General features: G+C 45.1%; 2 long non-coding RNA genes across 2 annotated transcripts; one reads left to right on the top strand and one right to left on the bottom strand.

Annotated features, from left to right (window-relative positions):
• Window positions 1–19,130: 19,130 nt before the first annotated feature.
• Window positions 19,131–21,068, bottom strand: LOC130531851 (uncharacterized). The gene is made up of 2 exons (XR_008952218.1): window positions 19,885–21,068; window positions 19,131–19,809 (listed from the first exon to the last, which is right to left on the bottom strand). It is a non-coding gene; the product is annotated as an uncharacterized LOC130531851 (long non-coding RNA).
• Window positions 21,069–22,009: 941 nt separating this feature from the next.
• LOC130531849 (uncharacterized) lies at window positions 22,010–23,148 on the top strand. Its single transcript, XR_008952215.1, has 2 exons — window positions 22,010–22,421; window positions 22,915–23,148. It is a non-coding gene; the product is annotated as an uncharacterized LOC130531849 (long non-coding RNA).
• The last annotated feature ends 2,007 nt before the right edge of the window (window positions 23,149–25,155 follow it).

Raw genomic sequence — 25,155 nt, 5'->3', positions numbered from 1 at the left:
TATTGACAAAAGAGTTCACATTACTCATGTACTGGCATTGGCTGCCCATTGAATTTAGAATAATTTTTAAAATCGTTCTTCTGACATACAGGTTCCTCAGTGGCCTAGCTCCATCCTACCTGAAGGAGCTAGTGATACCTTACCAGCCCTATAGACTGCTCTGTTCTCAGAATGCTGGTCTACTTGTGATCCCCAGAGTCTCTAGAGGTAGAATGGGGGGCTAAGCATTTAGCTTCTGGGCCCCCCCTCCTGTGGAACCAGCTCCCTGTTCAGCTGACTCCATCTCTACTTTTCAAATATGTATGTATGTATGGTATTGTATTTTATGTATGGTATTGTATTGTATGTATGGTATTGTATCTGCCTATTCTCTCCTCTACCTTTCCTCTCCTCCCCTCTAAACATTTTCCCCCTTCTCCTCTCTCCCTACCCAGCCGGCCATCAGCAGGAGGGTACCCCTACATGAGCCTTGCCCTGCTCAAGGTTTCTTCCTGTTAAAGGGGAGTTTTTCCTTGCCACTTTTGCTTCTTTGGGGTTAGGCCCTGGGATTCTGTAAAGCACCAAGAAACAATTTTGATTTTAAAAGACGCTATATAAATAAAGATTGAAGTGTATCAGCAGAAAATCTAATTCATTAAGTGCTTGTTGATGATCTATTGGGGACTTTTATTTTGAGCTATGCTTCCTTCAAACAGTTACCTATCTGCCCTCTGTCAGGTTTGCTGTAAAACAAGGATGCCCAAAAGTCTGACGAATCATGCTGTGTAATCTCTACAGTTTGACTGGTACCTTTACAGGAAGGATGTTAGACGAAACATATCAGACAAGCGATTAGAGCCATCACACAGAGCAAGAAATAGTCAATCCCCAGGTTAGATTTGACAAGTTCTCCAGTCTTTTTAGGCAGGACTGATGAATGATACCAATTTTGACCAATATTTAAGGATCTTTCTTTACATTAGACATGTAATTCTCAGCATGGCACATGTGCAAGAGTGACCTGATCTTCTGTCCTATGTCCCTATATGCATATCCACAGGAAAAAGTACTGGTGGAGGTTCTGTATTGAAAGTCTCTAAGATGATGTTGGCTTCCCCTCTTCACGTTCTGACACTGCTTTGCCCACACTGCATTGAAAATAACTTTGGCTGACTTGAATGGTAGTTGGGGAAGTCTCCAGTTCATTATGTTTATATCAGTCAATCTTTATTTATATAGCATCTATTACAATCAAAAATATCTCTAGGCACTTTACAGAATCCCAGAATGTGACCCCCAACAAGCAACAGTGGCAAGGAAAAACTCCCCTTTAAACATGAAGAAACCTTGAGCAGGACCAGGCTCATATAGGGGGACCCTCTTGCTAATGGCCAGCTGGGTAGAGAGAGGAGAAGGGGGAGGACAGGTAGAAGAGAGACTAGGCAGAGATTATGCAAATATATTAATTATATTAATCTGCCAGTAGGGTTGAGTGGGTCAGCGGGATCGGAGGTCAGTGTACAGCTATGAAGGTAGCAATGCCTGCAGGTGAATACAGGGGGGAGGGGGAAGAAGCAGAAAACTACACAAGAAATAACATTGCAGGTCTACTTGGCGAGGAGACCATGACCCAGTGGGGTGACAGAGGGCACTTTTTACCTGTTGGAAAAGATCCCGCATCTCCCTAGTCCTTGGAGGCAAGTTCCATTCTTGACATTTACAGTTGTATTTGTGTCCATTTGCTTGCCTGTGTGCACTTGTTTAAAAGGGTGTTAAAAAACCTCTTGATACGATGCTTATATAGGAATCAAAGTGTATTATTCTTCAGGGTTATATAACTGTAGAGGCTTAAAACAAATTGAATATTGAACATAACAATATTTAATGCCAAAGAAACTTTGCAAAAGTAATTACTTATCACTTCTATTTGTAGAAATCTAATGAAACAATACAAAAATAGAGTAAAAATTCACTGTAGATGTTTACATAATTTAATGTGGCTTTCTGTCTGTACTTTAGGGCACAATAAATTAAAACAGCTCAGAACCACTATGACACAAGTAAACAATTTTACTGTATGTCATGTCCATCAGGAAAAAGTTAACACTACCGTGACTGAAGTCTGCAAGCAGTTCATTGAAAGTGAGACGAAAGGGTTGTGTAGAGGAAAGTTTACAGCTGGTATTGTCGAGAAACGGCATGTTGTTACAGGTGGATGCCACCAGAAGGAGCTAGACCCAAATGGTGTAGGGTGGTTATTAAAAGCAAAGCTTTTCACAGACACACACAAATAAAAAAGCCCACAGCCAATCTCTTCCTTGATACAGTTTTATTCAAGAGACAGGCTTATAAAGGCAGATAACTGAAGACATTAGGGGGTAGTTGTCAGATCTTATCTGAGCATTTCTGGTCACTGGCCATTCAAAACAAAAGGATCATGCTTCCTTGGCATTTAAAATATTTTCCCACTAGAGACATTGACTGTTGGCTGCATTGTAGCCAACACAGCATTGGCATAGATCCATTTACAGCCTCTGTCAAGAAACAAGCACACAACATGGTGCCAGACGTACTGACCCAGATGGTGGTGTAGTTTGTGTTTCCTCCAATCAGATTTGATCTGATACCGTTATAAAGGCTGGTAGTCGGTCCTGATCCAAAAATTTGGATTGGGACAAAACAATTTTAAAAATTACATTTAATGTTAATGACACTGAGTTTGTTGACAGCATCAAGTTCTTCTGATATTGTCCTGTATACTCAAAAACTGAAACTTTGCATGTGTGGTACAGTGAAAGCCCAGTTTCTGTCCTGAAACTGCAGCTGGAAAGCCTGAAACTTGACCATTCTCACACAGAATTGAGAACTTTTATAGACACAGACACCCAGTTCCCTAGACTAACTACCTTAACATCACAATTAGTCCCATGACCCTAACCCAATACTAACCTTAAAACAAGGTTTTAACCCTAACCCTTAACCCCTAAAATGTCCTTACATTACTTTGCTAGAAAAAAAAGAATATTTGGTAGTCTATATGAAGCAAGAACCCATGCACACACACAGGTTGTTTATTGTTAAGCTTGTTCACTCAGCTCTAAATTGCAGCAGCTTAAGATGAATACATCACATCCTGAAGGAGGTCTGACTGAATATGTGACTTCATACGGCAAACATCCCAGTTGGGTACAAAAATGGGGCTGCTTTTGTAAATCCCCACAAATGAAACTTGCATGACCTTTGCCTGCACCTTGTTAATTTCATGAAATTCTGAAATAAAGCCAGGCCATCTGGGAGATGCCTTAATTTCCTGTTAGAGTTCAGGTCTTAACTTTAACCTTTCCTGCTGTTCCCTTTTATTCCTGTCTCTGAGGTATGATAATTCAGATCAGTGCTGTCTTGGAACTATGTCAGGACAAATGCAGGGGAATTGGGTGTATCCTCTGCAGAAACAAGTAATGAAAAACCAGTAATTTAAAATAAAGTTACTTAAATCTAGAATTTATTTGCCTCATTCTTATCCTAACCATTTTTTCCCCTCTCCACAAAGGATGAAGGCAGGTCCACCCATGGATGAGCGGCCAGTTCAGGGCTTTGTGAGCAGTTGTGGGTTCTGTACCTTGTAAGATACAGGAATAGCTGTAAAAGTTAATTTAAAAAGTTCTTAATGGAATATAAGTTTTCCTAAATCAAGATAATAAAACTGCTTGATATTTTTTCATTAACTTTACAATACAATCACTTAATTCAACATCTAAAACAGGACAATTTCCACATTACAAAATTATAATCAAACAGATTGAAAGCTAGTTTTGAACCTCACTAATATATATGTATATATATATATATATATATATATATATATATATAAATGCATCAATCATGTTTAATATCCTACAAGAAAAGTTTTCATACACACCAACAAATGTGACTAATTGTGATGGCCTCTTGTTTGAATCAGAATTTAAACTTTCTTAAAATCTCAGACAGTATGATAACCGAAGGAACTCGTGTACTCAAATGACTTCAACTCACCAATTTTGTAGAAGGAGGTCAAATCCCCTCATGATTTAAATCTGTTAGGATTCAACAGGACAGACCCAAGAATACAGACAGGGAAGTAACATGGACTAATGTTCATCTTCAAAACGAAACCAGAGGTGTATATGCATATTAGCAATAGTTAGTATTATTTGAAGTTAGTCTGTAAATCTCAATGCAAGGACATGGAAAATAGCCTCACTGTTTGAGCAGTGGCAGGGCTCTGAAGACAGCCATCATGTGCTCCACAGGTTTAAATGGGAAATTGCACAATACAAGATGATGCTATAACTATATAACTACCGTATTTTCAAGACTATAAGGCACACCTAAAACACTGAGATTTTCTCAAAAATCGATGGTGCGCCTTACAATATTGAGCACCTTGTGTGTGGACTGAGTTCCAAAATCTGCTGTGCACTTTTGGTGGATGAACTACGGTAAACGCTCCGCCAATCGATTAGCGGCACACCTACACGTAAGGATCCCCTAAAATGGTGCCGGTCAAGCGAGACGCGTATGAATGAGGCTTACTTTAAACTGCAGGCCATCGAATATGCGGCTGAAAATGGCAATCGAGCAATCAGTGTTTTCGCTTTATGAGGCGGCAGCATCTCTCCATACGCGCAAGGACAACTGTTGCGCAGCGGCTGCCCGTGGATTAACAGGAGAGGGTGGCCATCTTCCGCACCTACTGCCGCGACAAGATAACCGCGCCCAGCCACATCACCAACATAGATGAGATCTCTCTGACTTTTAACATCCCTTTGACCCACAAAGTGGAGAAAAAGGGACCGGCACGGTGGCGATACGCACAACGGGGCACGAGAAGTCGTCGTTCGCCATGGTTCTCGGCTGCCACGGAAACGGACAGAGCGCTGGATGACGGATGGCGAACACTCCTTCACAAAGACTATGAGGCAGCGGCGGGCAAGTTATGCCACCATATGCGGGTGGATTGTAGACGCATGGGCTATGATACCGTCTTCATGTATTGTAAGAGCTTTCACAAAATCAATGCTGAACCGGAACCGGTCGGTGAGTCCGATTCAGATGATTAAGAAGAGGAATTCGGGATGTTGGACATTGAAATAGTGCAGCTGTTTAATTCAGAAACAGAAGATGAAAACTTTGATGGTTTTGTGGCGAAAGAATGAATATTTTGTTCAATAAATGTGTCGAAACTCACTGTTTTACTTCCGTTGTTATTTTTTACTGTATGTTTCAGCATGCGCCTAATAATACGGTGTGCCTTGTGTATGTTTTAAATACAGAAATAGCACCCATAACTGAGACTGCACCTTTTAATACAGTGCGCCTTATGGTCATGAAAATACGGTATATAACAAATTAATTTTATATTTAGTCAGTTTTACCATTCTGATACAAAAACTCTCCAACAGAGGTAGACAGGTGCTTCGTCTTTAAATAGGTGGCCTGATGTAGATTGCCGACAGGTGCGCCTGCCTGCAGCGCCAGCTGTAGCAAATCAGCTCCTCCCCGCCCCCTGCAGGAAGAAAGAAGCAGGACCACAACAATGCACGACCTGGAACCTTGTATGCCTTCAAATTAAAGGTTCATCAAAGGAGTTACTGCACTTTTGGCTTTTTGGACTTTGGACATTTTGTAGAGGGTCTTCTGTGTCTTTTTTGAATTTTCTGGCTGTCCATGTCCAGTGCACATTGCAGTGCTTCAATTATTTTCTGTAACGCCCCCCCCAGGAAGAAGAAAACAATTTTACCCGCCCCCCACACACACACATACCCTTATTATCATTAAAGAAGACAAAGAAAGAAATAGTTTATTTTATGACAAAGAATGACTTTAGTAACAAAGTCTAGTCTGTAACAAAAAGATTTAAAGTGCATCAATTTACCTGAAATATAAAACAATGAATCCTTATTCAAACTAAATTTGAGTAAGTTTTTGCAACATTTGATATTGGAAAATTTAATTAATGAAAACCAATAAATAATAATTAAGTCAAATTCATTTCAGCAATATAAACAGAAGCACAATGTGTAAAATATTTTAACCCACAAAACAAAAAAGATTAACTCATATTTTGCTTTTTTTTTCCATTCTATTACTTTTTTTTAAATTTCTTTTAATCAAAATCAGGAAGTCCGGATTAATGGCTCCAATGAGCATGTTTTGCAGTGCACAGCTTTTCAAAGCAGCGTTTGAAGCATGATACTGAACTCTCAGTTCCTGCTCAACATTCAGCTGGGACCTGCAGCTGGTCATCAGTGCAGCAACAGCAGAGAAGCCAGTCTGACAAAGGTAACCCTAACCCATAGCCCTGGATACTGGCTTGCCACACTGAGCCAGAGGTCACTCAATGTCTGTGATGTGAAACTCAATGTGGAGTCAGATATTGTGTCTTTTTCTACAGAGCTGAAACCATTTGGAGCTGGTGCAGTGAAAGGATCTCTCACCCAGTCATAGTGGAAACTGTTTTCTGGGAAGTCCTTTTTAAAAAATCCTATCAATGATGAAATATGCTGTAAAATAACTGAGGTAGCATCATAGACACTAGTGTCTAAAAAGGTTTTCGAATGAAGCGATGTTTCCTTCATCAAGTTGTCTGCTCCACCTTGCAAGCTTTCGAGGGAAAGAGCTGGTCTTGTCTGTGACCCAAGGGAGGGGTTTCTTTCCCTTGTAGATTTATTTCATCTACCTTTACATATGTGTTACTCAGGTAAGCTAGTTTTCCCAGGAAGTTCTCATCACAATGTTTTTCTGCGACTTCATAATTGTGCTTTTACTCCAAAAACACTCATATCTGTTCTCTGAGCAAAAAAACTCAGGACAAGAGTTGTCTTGTGACAGTCACCTTGCTTCACTATGATAAAGCACAGCTTGATGTTCAGCTCCCATCTCCCCAAAAGAAGACTCTTGTTTTTAGTGGTCTGGTCTTTTTCAAATTGACTGCACCTATAATGTCAGTCATAGCCTCACTTAATTCAGGGGAATGTTGCCTTGGTGCGAGTGCTTCTCTGTATATAACAGTGCCCACTCAGCATTAGGTGAGACCTTCTTGATGAATGCTCGAAGATCTTTTCTCATTCCATTCTTTGCAGCATTTGCATCATTCAACATGACAGAGACCATGTCTGCTGCCGGCAGTGTCAGCTCCTCTGCTGTGGTGTAGGGTTTTTTTGCACTGAGGAATTTTGTATGCCACCTTATACATAATACATATCTATATGAACAAAGTCTTTTCTCATCTCCTACTGTAGTCACAGTGAAGCCAAGTGCTACATATTTCCTCATCTTAGCTTTTGGTTGACTTTGTTTTGTCTCATTATCTCTGTCTTTCTGCACCTTTCTTTTCATAACTTTTTTTTCCCCATGTTGTCTTTTAAGGGTTTGTATACTGCACTTCATATCGCCTGCTCAGTGCAAAAATAACCGACACCATAGGGCTAATACGTACTGCACACACTCTGTCAAGGAGAGCGCCACTGCTAACTACTGTAATGGATGTGGAATTTCACTTTATTCTAGTACCGCAAAACTCACGTGCACACGTGCTGTGTGAAACTTGCATCAACGTTTTTTTGTGAGCTTTTTGGCAACATACTCCTGCCAGTCATGCATAGTATGTCTTAAAAAATATATATACATATATTATATTGTAATTATAAATTTCAGCAAAGTCTAGCTCCATTTGAACTTTGTCACATGATTTAGCAGTAGATACAACCCTGTAAGTATTCTGGGCTGGACATGATCACTAATTTAGGACTGGAACTTCGTTGGAAAGGTCAAAGCTTCCAGTGATTCAGGATGCAGTTGACTCAAGGATAATTTCTTTTTGTTTGTTTTGTGGACAATGCAGATTTAATCCACCATGATTGCTTGTATTACTACATTCGATGCCCTTTTTAACTGTATTTTAGATATCCAGTCATGGATGGCAGAAAACTTCCTACAGCTCAACCAGGACAAAACAGAAGTCTTAGTCATTGGTCCCGAAGGTCAGAGAGAGAAACTTGTACCAAAGTTAAAGGATTTTAAGCCATCTCAATTTGTAAAAAATCTGGGTGTGATCTTTGACTCTGAGCTTAGTTTTATCCCACACATCAAAAACATAACAAAGGTAGGTTTTTACCACCTGAAGAATATAGCCAGAGTCTGCCCGTTTCTCTCTCAGGCCAGCACGGAGGTGCTGATGCACGCTTTTATCTCTTGTCGTTTAGATTATTGTAATGCCCTGCTCTCTGGTCTTCCAAAAAAGAGCGTCACTAACCTACAATTATTACAAAACGCAGCTGCACGGGTGCTGACGAGGACCAGAGGGCGGGAGCACATCACACCGGTTTTAGAATCGCTGCATTGGCTACCCGTGCGTTTCAGGATCGATTTTAAGGTTCTTTTATTAGTTTTTAAATGTCTTAATGGTCTTGGCCCGACTTATTTATCAGACATGCTTTTATTCTATCAACCCTCGCGGACTCTGAGGTCCTCGGGCACCGGCCTTTTAACCATTCCACATGTAAGCTCTAAAACGCACAGGGAAGCGGCCTTCAGTTATTATGGTCCCCGACTGTGGAACAGCCTGCCGGAGAACCTCAGGGCCACAGAGACTGTTGAGATTTTTAAAAAGAGGCTCAAGACACACCTTTTTAATCAGGCCTTTAACTGATTTTCTGATTATTTTTAATTTCTTTTATGTCTTATCCTTATTTTACTTGATACTTTTACTGTTTTACTCCCTCAGTTCTTAGTTTCTCAGTTTTTAGTCTTTACACCTTTTAACCCATTTACTGTTTTAGTCTATTTTAGTCTTAGTACTGTTTTACTCCCTCAGTCCTTATTCTCAGTTTTTTAGTCTTTACACCTTTTATCGCATTTACTGTTTCAGTCTGTTTTAGTCTTAGTACTGTTTTACTCCTTCAATTCTTAGTTCCTCAGTTTTTAGCTTTTATACCTTTTATCCCATTTACTGTTTCAGTCCTTCAGTTTTTAGCTCCAGTGTTTCCTCATGGGGGCCTGCCAGGCTGGGAGATGTTTCCGGTCTACCGCTGGAGGTGCTGTCCCATTGTCGACCCTGGCCTGGGTGGTTAGGGGGCTCTGTGCTTTGGTGTGGAGCCTCCGGTCTGTCCGGGTCGGGGTGGTCTTTGTGGCGGTACCACCTGTGGTCACGGACCGTGACCTCCCTCGGCCTGGTGGGCCTCCAAAGGTGGCGTCTCCTTCGCCTCAGGTCTCGGTGCCCAGCCATGTCTCAGCTTGCCTCAGCTTGTTTATGTGTGTGGGTGTGTGTGTAAGTGTGTTGTATGCATGTGTGTGTGTGTCCTTTTCTTGATTCTCTTGTTCGCTTTGCTGTTTTTATCCTTTGTGAGGCACTTTGTGCTACCTAGCGTATGAAAAGTGCCATATAAATAAAATTGAATTGAATTGTATGTTAATAAGTTAGATATGAAGGAGCAGCTTCTGTCAGCTTCATATGGCCTGCAATGAAATAATAATAATAAGACATCCCTAATTGTTTATGTTTGATGGCATTTTAAAATTAAGTTGTTTATTTATTATTAATTTAAGTTGTTTTGGCAAATAACCTTGTTCCTCCCCTCATTTAAAAATGGTATACTCTTCATATTTAGCTGAAAATTAGCTGGATTATTTTATCAAAAAAACCTAGCCATAATTTCTTAGATTGAGTTTATATTTAAAATGCTAAACAAGCTTGATGAGATTTATATTCTTTCTAGACGGAAAAACAGACTTATTTCCTTGATACTGACGTCGAAATCTTCAGAAGTGTACTCAGACAGGCGCACGAACCAAGTTCACCACAAATTGAGACCAGAAGCCAACGTTGCTTTTCAACCTTGTACAAGGGGGGCTCCGCTCCGTTACAGACACGTCTGCTGATCGCGCTGTCCCGGAGAGAGTCCCCCCCCAGAGTTGGTTCTTTTATTAAACTCAGCACAAGACACAGTAAAAGGCGTTTCCATGGTTACATAGTTTGCATCAGCTCAGTCACGTTGCACATATTTTGGCTATATCGAAGCGGCCCTCAGCCTGCGCACAGGTGCACAGCCTTGAGAGCCCTAACCCAAACTTTATTATTCTGTTCTCTTCACAAACAAGCTCACATAAAGCTTCCCAGTTTACCCCAGTTGATCCTTCTCACATTATCCATGAAACTACTCTACTTTCATTAAAATAGCTATAGCATAAAATGCAATTCGTTTTTACAACAATACAAGGCTTTTTTTAAAACTTTTTTTTTTTTTATTCAGTTTTTGCAGTGTATGGATCAGTTTGCTTTAAACTGTCTACTTCCAGGTTGGGCTGGACAATTTATGTTGGTCTCCTCCCACAAGGCTTCCCACACACCTGCAGGCCATTTAATCTCCAAACAATTCTTTAGCCTCCAGCTCGTCCAAAATGCTGCAGGTAGGGTTCTGACAGATATTGACAACAGAGCTCATGTGACTTCTTTACTGGCGTCTCTTCATTGGCTGCCCATTAAATCTAGAATAATTTTTAAAATTCTTATTTTGGCCTACCAGATCCTCAGAGGCCTAGCTCCATACTACCTGGAGGAGCTCATGACACCTTATAATCCCAATAGACTGCTCCATTCTCAGAATGCTGGTTTACTTGTGGTCCCCAGAGTCTCTATCTCTAAAGGTAGACTGGGGTGTTGAGCATTTAGCTAGCAGGCCCCCCTGTTGTGGAACCAGCTCCCTGTCCAGGTACAGGAGGCTGACTCCATCTCTACTATCACTGTTGCCTGTTGTGGGTCAGGCCCTGGGATTCTTTAAAGCACCTAGAGACAATTTTGATTGTAACAGACACGTAAATAAATATTGCTGGAAACTGAATTAATTCTCATGACAGCTGGAAAAGACTGATTCATTCATTTTCTCCTTGCCACTTCATTGTGAAACCTTTGTTGCAATTCTGGATGGAGGTTGTTGAATTGACACACAGGAGACTAAAGAAATTAAGATATGGTAAGATATTGGGAGTTCTTTTAAGCAGTCAAGACCTGTCAATCATTTCGTCCTGGTCAGATCATTTCATCCTTACTATTGGTAACTGAGCGCTCACAGACTATGCAACTTAATTGTCCTTGTTAAAACTCTTTTGTGTTTTTTCTCTCCTAAGGTTGCTTGCAATAGTATGGGGGCCTTGAGAATTCCTTTTGTAATATAAATTGGTGTTCCAGCAACATCCACATGTGTTTCCTGACTCTACTAAGGTAAACTATCTGCTGTCTGCCTCATACCTCATTGCCACACTTGGGATTGACCGAACCATCACTCACCTCCATCACCACTTTTGGTGGTCAATACTGGATAAAGACACTCAAGGGTGTGTTGCGACCTGCACAGTGTGCACCAGGGCCAAATTTCCCCATTAAGCTCCAGCAAGACTAACCCCTGCCTACCCCAGGCAGACATCAGTCCCGCATCGTCCTTGACTTCGTAATAGACCTTTAAGTGTCTAAGGGAAACACAATCATTTTGATAGTCGTTTTTCAAAAGGTGCTAATTTCCTTGCTTTCTCCAAACTTCCCAACACCTGCTCATCACTCTATTTATAATTCATGGGATTCCATTTGACTTGGTAGCTGACAGGGTCCACAAGACTGGGTCCAAAAGACAAAACCACAGGTGAATGAAATGCTCAGTACAAATGCAAACAAACAGATCTTGACACTAGAATGATATCTTGATGTTTTCTTCCTTACTCGTACTGTGCATTCAGCGATGCAAATGTCAAAACTATGAAGTTTTCAGTCCAACATTTATTGCTGTGTGTAAAGTGTCAAAAGTAATAACTATCCCATAAACTTGGCTTAGGAGAAAAATTATAATTCCTTTCTTTAAAAATGAGGCAAGCACAGCAGAGGTTGATTATTATTTGGGTTACTGATAGAATCAATTGGAAACAGACTAAGACTTTCTGTCAAATTAGTCATCTGAAAACATGTTTGCCTTACTGTCCAACTTCCAAAGTTTAGTCTAAAGCTGTGTATTTATAATCCTATAACTGGCCACCCAAAAGAGAATACTTATTTTTTTGGCAATGAAACTTTCTAATGACAAGAAGGTGCTGATGATCATAAAAACAATGAACATTATCATCTCACTTTTACCTGTGCAAAGATGGAGAGGATAATTGTTATAACACAATGTACCTTAATTTCCGGATTATAGAATGCACGTGATTTTAAACCGCATAATCTAATTTTAGAAAGAAAATCAATTTTGTACTTATACAAGCCGCACCAGATTTTAAGCCGCAGGTATCCCGCGTAGTAATATGAAAAATTAGATCGAAAACATTCAGTACCGGTATATGTTTTTATTACCGTAAGAGACGAGTCACTGATGAGTGACAGACAGGTAAGAAACAACAGCCACTCTTTTCTGTCAGGGTTTTGGGGTTGTGTCGGTCATTGTGCTGCAGGGGGTGGTGTGGGGCACAATTGGTGACAGCTGGCACTGCTGGCAGGCGCACCTGTAGGCAATTTACATCGGGCTGCCTATTTAAGCAGGATGCGCCTGCCTGTCAGTGCCAGGGTGTTCTGTTCGTGTTAAGTGGTGGTGCTGTTAGTCTTGTCAGTGTGTCTGGTGGTCTCGAGGCTGTCTGTTCGTCTCCCTTGTCGTGTGCTGCTGCTCTGCGTCTACTGGAGGGCCGCTCCAGCTTCGGGTTTCCTGGAGGGCCGCCCTTGTTCCCTGCGCCCTGGAGGGCTGCTCCTGCGTCGTGTCTCCTGGGGGCCGCTCCAGATTCGTTTCTCCTGGAGGGCCGCCCCTGTTCCCTGTGCCCTCGTGTCCCTCGTGTGCTCTGCAGCCCTGGAGGGCTGCCCTCGTGTTCCTTGTGTGCTCCCTCCCCCCTGTTAATAAAGCTTGGTCAACCATTTTACCACTGTGTCCTGGCCTGCGTTCGGGTCCTGATCACCCCCCTCCGTGACACTTTTCACTTGTATGTTTATACAGAGACCTTAAATCCAAATTTTATCACGTCAGAATTTTTTAACTTTTCTTTTAATTTAATCCGCTTAAACAAATATAGTGTACCGGTAAATGTTTTTTCCCCTAACGGTGTCTGTAATGCAGCTATCTTGAAATATACGTTTGAATCAGCTACACACAAATTACGTTGTTTATGCTTTTTTACTCAAACAATGAACAATCTAAAAAACCTCTGATGGCCCACCTCTAAAATCTTCTATTTTCATCGCGGTGGCGTTTTCTTCTGGCTTCCGTCTGATTTGTACAGCGAAAACACCGCGGCCGCCTGCTCTCTGTGTGTTGACCCAGTCTTCCAGAACATTTTCAAGCTCGGGCCACCTGCAATGTTTACATCTAAAAGCTTTTGTTGTCTTTTTTTGCTTTGGATCAGTTCTTCAGGCGGGCGTCTCCAACTTCTCGCCATTGATTACATAATGTATGCCTAGATTACGCGCGGCAGCTCAAGTTCCTTCTTCAACCGCCAGAGTGATCGCTTTTAACTTAAAAGTCGCATCATATGCTTTTCTTGTATTTTCCTTGTTGATGAGGGTTAGTAAAAATGACTGATTCACAATAGTTGTGATAGTGCGCCAAGAAAAAAAACATAAATAAGATGCACCGTAGAATAAGCTGCAGTGTTTAAAGTAGCGGTTTATAGTCCGGGAATTACGGTATATGGATCATGTGAAGCATTGTTGTCCTTTCTCTTCAAACACAACACCAGAATTCTGTTGAATTTGTGGAGGTCTATTCATGGCTCTGCAACAATCAAAAATGCTAAGCATTTTCAAACCTCAAACAATGAATAAACCCAAACCATTAAATAGTTGACAGAAAATTCCAGTTCTTTGAAACTAAAGCCTTTATTTGTCCTTCTGAACAATGAATCTTTTCAATTTGCATCATATTTAACCACAGTAAGAGACTCTCGGACTGCAATGCCATGATTCTCACGGAAACTTGGCTAAACAGTGGCATACCGGACACAGCCATCGGGCTAACCGGGCGCTCCACACATCGGGCAGACAGAACAGCAAGTTTGCAGACGACACAACGGTGATCGGTCTCATCAGCAACAACGACGAGACAGCCTACCGTCGAACGTGTCTCCAGCTTCAAGTTCCTGGGGACCCACATCTCAGAGGACCTGTCCTGGACCACAAACACCTCCAGCATCATCAAGAAGGCTCACCAGCGCCTCTTCTTCCTGAGGACACTTAGGAAGAACCGGCTGTCCTGGTGAACTTCTATCGCTGTGCGATAGAAAGCATCCTGACCAACTGCGTGTCAGTCTGGTATGGAAGCTGCACTATCGCTGAGCACAAGGCCTTGCAGAGGGTGGTGAAAACTGCCCAACGCATCACAAGGACTACACTCCCTGCCATCGGAGATGTCCAGAGGAAGCGCTGCCTGCATTGAGCACGCAGCATACTCAAGGACTCCTCCCACCCTGCCCACAGACTATTTTCCCTCCTGCCCTCTGGGAGGCGCAACAGAACCCTCAGGACTCGGACCAGTAGACTGAGGAACAGCTTCTTCCCCAGAGCGGTGTCCCTGTTGAACTCCTGCTGACCCTTACACACTCCACTCCTCACTACACTACAGCAGTTTACACAACAACTCACTAGCTTAGTAACCAATGTAGCTACTGTTTAAACCTGTCCTGCGCACTCATGCACTTTATCATCTGTATACACGTAATTTATAATTTGCACATCTCCTATCTTATGTAAATAGCTCCTGCACTTGTAAACACCATCTGTAAAATATGTTTATAGCACAACCCGGTAAACGATTGTAAAAAATAACCACACATACTGTATTTATTAAGTTATTATCCTCACTTGCTGCTTCTTTTGCACTTCTGGTTAGATGCTAAACTGCATTTTGTTGCTCTGTACCTGTACATGTGCAATAACAATAAAGTTGAATCTAATCTAATTTAAATAAATTGGCTATCAATGCTCAAAGATTCTTTTTTCTTGCACAAACAAAAATAAAAACAAATCCAACAAATTGGTAATTCCAAACAAAAAGTGCAAGTAATGAGAAAATCCACCAGTGCAGCTGCCACAGTTGTATTCTGGACAAGTGTATTAAATCACGAAAAGTGAAAAACACTGTTTCTTCTTCATCTGCTTGGGTGTAAACATACAAATGCATTTAAGTGATAATAGAATTATTCTCACATTTCCCTCCTGTTTATCGTAAAATGCATGTAGATTCTCACTATGCATAATACATCTTTTCACTTTTATGAACTTTAAATGCCCCTCCCTGGGCTACCACCTTATTGTGGTGGAGGGGTTTGCGTGTCCCAATGATCCCAGGAGCTCCGTTGTCTGGGGCTATATGCCCCTGGTAGGGCCACCCATGGCAAACAGGTCCTAGGTGAGGGATCAGACGAAGCGTAGCCCAGACCCCCTGATGATGAATAACAACATTGGTACCAAGTTTCCCTTGCCCAGATGCGGGTCACCGGGGCCCCCTCCTGGAGCCAGGCCTGGGGGTGGGGCACGTTAGCGAGCACCTGGTGGCCGGACCTCTGCCGATGGAGTCCGGCCGGGCACAGCCCCGAAGAGGCAACATGGGACCCCCTTCCCGTGGGCTCACCACCTGCAGGAGGGGCCAAGGGGGTCGGGTGCATTGTGTTTTGGGTAGCAGCCGGAGGCAGGGACCTTGGCGGTCTGATTCCCTGCTGCACAAACTGGCTCTAGGGACATGGAATGTCACCTCTCTGGTGGGAAAGGAGCCTGAGTTGGTGCGCGAGGTTGAGAAGTTCCGACTAGATATAGTTGGCCTCACCTCGACACACGGCAAGGGCTCTGGAACCAGTCTTCTTGAGAGGGGTTGGACTCTCTACCACTCTGGAGTTGCCGATGGTGAGAGGCGACGAGCAGGGGTGGCAATTCTGGTTGCTCCCCAGCTCAGTGCCTGTGTATTGGAGTTTACCCCGGTGGATGAGAGGGTAGCCTCCCTTTGCCTTCGGGTGGGGGGACGGATCCTGACTGTTGTTTGTGCCTATGGTCCAAACAGCAGTTCAGCGTATCCACCCTTTTTGGAGTCCTTAGAGGGAGTGCTGGAGAGTGCCCCTTCTGGGGGCTCCCTCGTCCTCCTGGGTGACTTCAATGCTCACGTTGGCAATGACAGTGTGACCTGGAGAGGTGTGATTGGGAAGAACGGCCCCCCTGATCTGAACCCGAGTGGTGTTTTGTTATTGGACTTCTGTTCTCATCTCAGATTGTCCATAACGAACACCTTTTTCAGACAAAGGCGTCCACATGTGCACTTGGCACCAGGACGCCTTAGGCCGCAGATCGACTTTGTGGTTGTGTCATCGGATTTGCGGCTGCATGTTCTGGACACTCGGGTGAAGAGAGGGGCGGAGCTGTCAACTGATCACCACCTGGTGGTGAGTTGGCTCCGATGGTGGGGAAGGATGCCGGACAGACCTGGCAGGCCCAAACGTGTTGTGAGGGTCTGCTGGGAACGCCTGGCAGAGTCCCCTGTCAGAAGGAGCTTCAACTCACGCCTCCGGGAGAGCTTTGACCATGTCCCGGAGGAGGCGGGGGACATTGAGTCCGAGTGGACCATGTTCCGTGCCTCCATTGTTGAGGCAGCTGACCGGTGCTGCGGCCGCAAGGTGGTTGGTGCCTGTCGTGGCGGCAATGCCCGAACCCGCTGGTGGACACCAGCGGTGAGGGATGCCGTCAAGCTGAAGAAGGAGTCGTATCGGGCCTTACTGGCCTGTGGGACTCCTGAGGCAGCAGATGGGTACCGGCGTGCCAAGCGGAGTGCAGCTACGGCGGTTGCCGAGGCAAAGACTCGGGCATGGGAAGAGTTTGGTGAGGCCATGGAGAACGACTTTCGGACGGCCTCGAAAAGGTTCTGGACCACCATCCGGCGTCTGAGGAGGGGGAAGCAGTGCACTGTCAACACTGTGTATAGTGGTGATGGTGTGCTGCTGACCTTAACTCGGGATGTTGTGGATCGGTGGAAGGAATACTTCGAGGACCTCCTCAATCCCACCAACACGCCTTCCAGTGAGGAAGTAGGGCCTGGGGACCTGGAGATGGGCTCTCGTATCTCCGGGGCTGAAGTTGCCGAGGTAGTCAAAAAACTCCTCGGTGGCAAGGCCCCGGGGGTGGATGAGATCCGCCCAGAGTTCCTTAAGGCTCTGGATGCTGTAGGGCTGTCGTGGTTGACTCGACTCTGCAACATCGCGTGGTCATCGGGGGCAGTGCCGCTGGATTGGCAGACCGGGGTGGTAGTCCCTCTTTTTAAGAAGGGGGACCGGAGGGTGTGTTCCAACTATAGGGGGATCACACTCCTCAGCCTCCCTGGTAAGGTCTATTCAGGGGTACTGGAGAGGAGGGTCCGCCGGATAGTCGAACCTCGGATTCAGGAGGAGCAATGTGGTTTTCGTCCTGGGCGTGGAACAGTGGACCAGCTCTACACCCTCAGCAGGGTCTTCGAGGGTGCATGGGAGTTTGCCCAACCAGTCCACATGTGTTTTGTGGACTTGGAGAAGGCATTCGACCGTGTCCCTCGGGGGGTCCTGTGGGGGGTCCTCCGAGAGTATGGGGTGTTGGGCCCGCTGATACGGGCTGTCCACTCCCTGTACGATCGGTGCCAGAGTTTGGTCCGAATTGCTGGCAGTAAGTCGAACTCGTTTCCGGTGAGGGTTGGCCTCCGCCAGGGCTGCCCTTTGTCACCGATTCTGTTCATAATTTTTATGGACAGAATTTCTAGGTGCAGTCATGGCGTTGAGGGGATCCGGTTTGGTGACCTCAGGATCGGGTCTCTGCTTTTTGCGGATGATGTGCTCCTGTTGGCTTCATCGGCCCGTGACCTCCAACTATCACTGGATCGGTTCGCCGCCGCATGTGAAGCGGCTGGGATGAGAATCAGCACCTCCAAATCCGAGGCCATGGTTCTCGACCGGAAAAAGGTGTGCCTTCTCCGGGTAAAGGAGGAGATCCTGCCCCAAGTGGAGGAGTTTAAGTACCTCGGGGTCTTGTTCACGAGTGAGGGAAGAATGGAGCGAGAGATCGACAGGCGGATCGGTGCGGCACCGGTCCGTTGTGGTGAAGAGATTTACCGGTCGATCTTCGTTCCTACCCTCACCTATGGTCATGAGCTTTGGGTAATGACTGAAAGAACAAGATCACGGGTTCAAGCGGCTGAAATGAGCTTCCTCCGTAGGGTGGCTGGGCTCTCCCTTAGAGATAGGGTGAGAAGCTCTGCCATCTGGGAGGAGCTCGGAGTAGAGTCGCTGCTCCTCCGCGTTGAGAGGAGCCAGATGGGGTGGCTTGGGCATCTAGTCAGGATGCCCCCTGGACGCCTCCCTGGTGAGGTGTTCAGGGCATGTCCCTCCGGTAGGAGACCCCCGGGGAGACCCATTACACGTTGGAGAGACTATGTCTCTCGACTGGCCTGGGAACGCCTGGGGATCCCTCCAGATGAGCTGGAGGAGGTAGCTGGGGAGAGGGAAGTCTGGGCTTCTCTTCTTAGGCTGCTGCCCCCGCGACCCGACCCCGGATAAGCGGTAGTGGATGGATGGATGGAACTTTAAATGTATTACTTCATTTTCCGAGACAATACATTTCTCACACCCAGAGTTCAATGTGGGTGCAACTTAAGACATTTCGAACAGTTCTTCGACATTATGCAATGCATTGGTCCAATCTTCTTGTGGATCCACTTCTTCACCTTCATCCAGCTGAGGTTGTTCTTCCATTTGCCGCAAAGCACTAGTAACAGCTGAAGCCACGAGTCGATCAATGCAACCCTGAACAAGAGGTACGACACAACTAGCTAATATGGCTAATATCAGTACTATGCCTATTACTGACCCTATCTTGAACCACAGTTCCCTCCATCTTAAAATCATGCTAGTAAACCAGTCTAATGGGGGACTGCTGTTGTAAATCTTTGCTTTCTGTAATTTGGTCAGATTCTTCAATGCGCAATCACGTGGCCATCTGCATCATTTTCTGGGATAAATATGTGTGGCGGGGTGGAGAGAGGTGGAACGGTTAACGACAACGCCACCTGGGGAATTTCACCCCAGGAATTAACCGGAAAACAGGCACGCGCAGATAAGGTTCTGTTCCAGAGGCAGAGACAGGATTGAGGGTTAGGCACTACAATTTTATTAAATCCAACTCAACACAAAAATAACTCGGCTGTACAAAAGTCAAACAAAAGGGGTGGACAGGGCTGGGGCCCCACCGGCAGGTAAAACGCAATTAGGGGAGATAACCAAACTAAAAACACCCGTGCTACTGCAAACAAAACTACACACGAGGGGTGAGGAAAATGCCCTCCACCAGTGGTTGGGTCCCCGCCGTGGCCCGCAGCACCTGTCCACAGAAAAGAGAACAATTAAATTTCCAGCGGTAACAATTGACGCGACGAGCACACATGCACACACGCCTCACACAGACAGGCAAATAAATTGTGACCAACAAGAACACCACATCAAACAAGAAACGAACAGAACAAAACCTAAAAGAGTAAATGCCAGTTGATACAATTTACACACTGTTAAGAATCTAAAATGAAAGCAATAGCTCCGTGGTCGCCTCGGCGGCACCACTACGTCTCAGCGCCGTCCCCCGAGCGAAGGGGGGCGAGAGAGAGAGAGTGCGAGAGCGAACAGGAGAGAGTCCCGAAAGCGGGACTGAGCCAAAGCAGCAGTGGGTCCAGTACGCGAGGAAGTCCGTGCCGACTGTGTTTGGTGGCGCCACCACTCCGTGAAGGATTCCCGCTGGGGCAACGTGACCCACTGACGCCAGCCGGCAGCCAACTGTAGCAAGAACAGCCCCATTAACGTTTATCAACTGATTGGGGGAAGTCAGTGATGCGCATTGCTGCGCCTTACCTGCCCAGTGCAGACTAGCGCGCGTGCCCTTATGGCAAAGCGTTGTAAAACAGTTTCTGTTGGTCGAACCGCCCAGATAAGCCGCAACCCCGCCGTCCCGTCGAAGGGGGAAAACAACTAAAGCCAGCTGGAGGCAGTGCCTTATATAAACCTTTTCTCCCCACCCACCAATTAAGGCACTACCTCCATATGGCACCTGTTTCGAAGGGCAGGCCACGCCCTGCCACATATGCAACAGTAATCTACCATTGCACAAACTCCTCCTCTAGATGCTGTAATAGATTTAAGGCCATCCTATTCTGCATAGTCATTAATCTCAGCCCAGTCGGTTCTTCTTCAACTCCTGTAAGAGCAACCTTTGTCAAATTACTAAACACTTTCAGTCTGTCATCAACCGTTACTAATCTCAAGGTGTTCTTTGCCACACCTACCCAAGGGAACAGACTCATAGCAACCTTTTCTCCTTCTGTCCAGTGTTTAAACTCTTGCGGTACATCTGTTCCCCACACTGAGTCATGTGGTTTGAAATCTATATTTAAGTCTCTCCTCTGATGTGACTGTGGAATGGTTCTAGTTTTGGCAGCATAATTATGACTGATCATTGAGGTGGATTGGGGCGCCAACTCCTGATCAGTTTGCTGGTAGGTCATCATATGTGTTGTGTCCACAAAGCCACCAACCATTGTTGATCAAATAAGTACAATTCTGTCCTGGTGTGCCTTGTGAAGTTAGCATAGCGCCACCCATGTATTAAAGTTGTAAGTGTGTGATGATTCTCTACTGGGATGTAACCATGAATGTTAATGGTTAGTTCATGGAAGTGGTTGACTACAATACGTTTTGTACGTGCATGTTGGCTTTGTAGCTCTGAAGTAATATTCTGTCCCTGATTACCTGCCTCCTGTTGGAAGTTCCAAAGGCCGAAACTCACAAGTCCCGCCACCATAGCACTCGCCACAACCATTTCATTCCTTTTTTTTTCTTCTCCTCCTTCTCATGTTCTGACGGGGTTCAGCCGTTGCTGGACCTATACAGGCCGTGAGTCGTTTACAGACAAACCGTCACTGCTCCATTGTTATCACCTGGAAGTGTTCGTTGTTTTATTACAGTGAGAAAGATGTACCCACGAGGGTCATTCTGATATGCGCATCGCTGTAGGTGTTTCAACAGGATCTGGAACGGACCTTCCCAGCGTGGGTCACTCCACTTGGCTCTTTGAATGAGCTTCACCCACACGTAGTCTCCAACATCAGTGCTGTTATCTTCTTCCTGGGGAGGCAAAGGCATATCTGGCAGATTATTCATTCTTTGAACATTTTTTGCTTGCAGCATTTTTCTCATGTAATCTGCAACTGTCATTTGTACTTCATCATCTCATGTCTTTTGTTGCAATGGAGGTAAGACGTAAGGTCTTCCATACATCATTTCAAATAGTGACAGTCCTGTGGTTGCAAGTAGTGTGATATGCATCCACAATTTCACTAAATCTAGACAATAAATCCATGATTTTCCTGTTTCATCCATGCATCATCTTAACCTTGACTTAATTGTGCCATTTGCACTCGCTATGAGGTCTGCACTCTCTGGATGATATGAGCATTGATTCTTTAAAGTAATGTTAAATAATTGTCATACCCTGTCAATTATTTCATTCATAAAATGTGATGCATTGTCACTACAGATGACTTTTGGAATTCCAAATATAGGCATTATTTCTGTATATAGCGCTTTTGCTACTGCTACTGCATCTGCTTTTGCTGTAGGGAAATGTTCAATCCACCTGGTGAAGGAATCTATTACTAAACAATATTTCTTTCCTACACAGGGACTAAGTTCGAGTTTCTTTCTGTGGCTTAATACCTCCCTGAGGACTATGCTTCAAACAAATTGGACATGCTAAACAAAATTTTAATTTATGAGTAAGATTGACTTGTACAATCAAAAGATTGTACTTCGCCATCTCTCCTGTTGAGAAATGGCAAGGCCCATGGCTCACAATAGCTGCCCATCTATACATATTTCTTCCTATATCTGCAGGTTTTTCTGACCACAATTTAGGAGAGAGTGAACTTAGCTTCTCTTTCTCTTTTTCTGTTAGCAAAATCAAACCTCATGCTTGTTCATGCTCGACACTGAGATGTTGCGAGGGAGTGAAAGCCACTCTTTTGTTTCAAAGTGACCTTCCACACTCTGGGGTTGTACTATCTATCTGGACCCTCCTGTTTCCAATCACTCAAGGCTGACCACATTCTTGCTTGACATCCTAATTGCCTCCATGTCCCATCCTTTGACTTAGATACTGATATATGTGTAACTGAGTGTGGCAGGGCGTGGCCTGCCCTCCGAACAGGTGCCATATGGAGGTAGTGCCTTAATTGGTGGGTGGGGAGAAAAAGGTTTATATAAGGCACTGCCTCCAGCTGGCTTTAGTTGATTTCCCCCTTCGACGAAGGTGTAGCGTGGTTGCAGCTTATCTGGGCTGTTTGACCAACTGAACCTGTCCCAGAATGAGCATGCTGTCTGGCAGCGCCAAGAAGGTTGGTGCTTCCTCCCACCATCCTTCCGTCCAGAGCGCTTTGCCGTAAGGGCGTGCGCGCTAGTTGGCACTGGGCAGTTGGCTGCCGGCTGGTGTCAGTGGGTCGCGATGCCCCAGCGGGAACCCCTCATGGAGTAGATTACCTCGCTTACTGGACCCACTGCTGCTTTGGCTCAGTCCTGCTTTCGGGACTCTCTCCTGTTCGCTCTCGCGCTCTCTCTCTCTCGCCCCCCTTCGCTCGGGGGACGGCGCTGAGACGTAGTGGTGCCGCCGAGGCGACCACGGAGCTATTGCTTTCATTTTCAGATTCTTAACAGTGTGTGTAAATCGTATCAACTGGCATTTACTCTTTTAGGTTTTGTTCTGTTCGTTTCTTGTTTGATGTGGTGTTCTTGTTGGTCACAATTTATTTGCCTGTCTGTGTGAGGTGTGTGTGCTCGTCGCGTCAATTGTTACCGCTGGAAATTTAATTGTTTTCTTTTCTTTGTGGACAGGTGCTGCGGGCCACGGTGGGTACCCAACCCCTGGTGGAGGGCGTTTTCCTCACCCCTCGTGTGTAGTTTTGTTTGCAGTAGCACGGGTGTTTTTAGTTTGGTTATCTCCCCTAATTGCATTTTACCTGCCGGTGGGGCCCCAGCCCTGTCCACCCCCTTTTGTTTGACTTTTGTACAGCCGAGTTATTTTTGTGTTGAGTTGGATTTAATAAAATTGTAGTGCCTAACCCTCAATCCTGTCTCTGCCTCTGGAACCGAACCTTATCTGCGCGTGCCTGTTTTCCGGTTAATTCCTGGGGTGAAATTCCCCAGGTGGCGTTGTCGTTGACCGTCCCACCTCTCTCCTCCCCGCCACATGAGCCTGGAACGTGATACAAAGCTGTAGCCAATGATGGCAGGCAGCTTACCGTTATCACTGCAGTTTCTTCATGAACATAGACATCTTGTGCCATGCCCGTAACTGTCTTTGGCAGCTGAGCAAACTTCTGATTGTACTTTAGATCTAGCGGTCCACCATATCGCATGGTTACTTGCAGTCTATGTGGATCGTGCCATTTGGTTGTGTCTAACACAAGCTGACATGTTTTATCTTTTATAAATGTTGTGGTTCGGTTTCTGGTCGGCACTCGGACTTCTCACCTCCTCCCCTACCTGCAGGAACGGCATCCAGGGGCGGGCCGATCTCTGAAAAGCGCTGAGCCTCCAGCGCACCTGCAGCTCGTTACGCCTAAATCAGCGCCTACTTAAGCCCTCCCCTCTTTGCCTCCGGTGCCCGATTGTTGCTTGTGTTTTTGAACTCCACTCCAGCTCCCCGCGATTACTAGCCCTTCGCCTCGTTTATTCTTTCGTTTGGTGCTTAGTCACCTCTTTCAGTTGTTTCTTTGCTCGACGGTTTTTCCCATTTCGATGGTGATTTTTCGTTCGCCTTTTCTGTTGTCACTTTCTCAGAGTTTTTGTTGTTACTTGGTTTGATAATTTTTTTTGGATAATTTGTCAATAAAGAACCTTTCTGTTTGTACTCTGCATCTGGGTCCTGGCCTCCTTAACTGTTCTGTAACAATAAATCTCACAAAACTTGCTGGACCAGCATTTTCTACGACATCTAAGGTCCAATAGGGTACTGGCTCATCCAGGCCTTCCAACACGTTTACTTCTGTAGTCATGCGCTGGATTTTAATTTGTCCTTTCTTCCCTGGTAACAATGCAATCCTCAACTGAGAGATTAAGTCACATCCTAATCGATTATCATCTAGTCATATGTCCCATGGATGAGACTTATCCTCCCCCTTACTCTCTCTTCTGTCTTTCCTCATCCCCCTTCCTTTCCCTGCAATCTCTTGCCCATTGACCTGGCTTGCGACAATACCGTATTTTCACAACCATAAGGCGCACTGTATTAAAAGGCGAAGTCTCAGTTATGGGTGCTATTTCTGTATTTAAAACATACACAAGGCACACCGTATTATTAGGTGCATTCTGAAACTACTTTTGCTACTGTTACTGCATCTGCTTTTGCTGTAGGGAAATGTTCAATCCACCTGGTGAAGGAATCTATTACTAAACAATATTTCTTTCTTAACTTGCCCGCCGCTGCCTCATAGTCTTTGTGAAAGAGTGTTCGCCATCCGTCATCCAGCGCTCTGTCCGTTTCCGTGGCAGCCGAGAACCACTGTGAACGATGACTTCTCGTGCCCCGTTGTGCGTATCGCCACCGTGCCGGTCCCTTTTTCCCCACTTTGTGAGTCAAAGGGATGTTAAAAGTCAGGGGGATCTCATCCATGTTGGTGATGTGGCTGGGCGCGGTTATCTTGTCGCTGCAGTAGGTGCGGAAGATGGCCACCCTCTCCTGGTAATCCACGGGCAGCCGCTGCGCAACAGTTGTCCTTGCGCGTATGGAGAGATGCTGCCGCCTCATAAAGCGAAAACACTATGATTGCTCGATTGCCATTTTCAGCCGCATATTCGATGGCCTGCAGTTTAAAGTAAGCCTCATTCATACGCGTCTCGTTTGACCGGCGCCATTTTAGGGGATCCTTACGTGTAGGTGTGCCGCTAATCGATTGGCAGAGCATTTACTGTAGGGCACCCACCAAAGGCGCACAGATTTTGGAACTCAGTCCACACAGAAGGCCCTCCATATTATAAGTTGCACCGTCGATTTTTGAGAAAATCTCTGTTTTAGGTGCGCCTTATAGTCGTGAAAATACGGTAATGACAACCGTCATCTCTACTCTGTCCTCC

The sequence above is a fragment of the Takifugu flavidus genome, chromosome 9 (genome assembly GCF_003711565.1).
Source record: "Takifugu flavidus isolate HTHZ2018 chromosome 9, ASM371156v2, whole genome shotgun sequence".
Taxonomy (NCBI): domain Eukaryota; kingdom Metazoa; phylum Chordata; class Actinopteri; order Tetraodontiformes; family Tetraodontidae; genus Takifugu; species Takifugu flavidus.
This window is presented reverse-complemented; position numbering and strand designations above follow the sequence as displayed.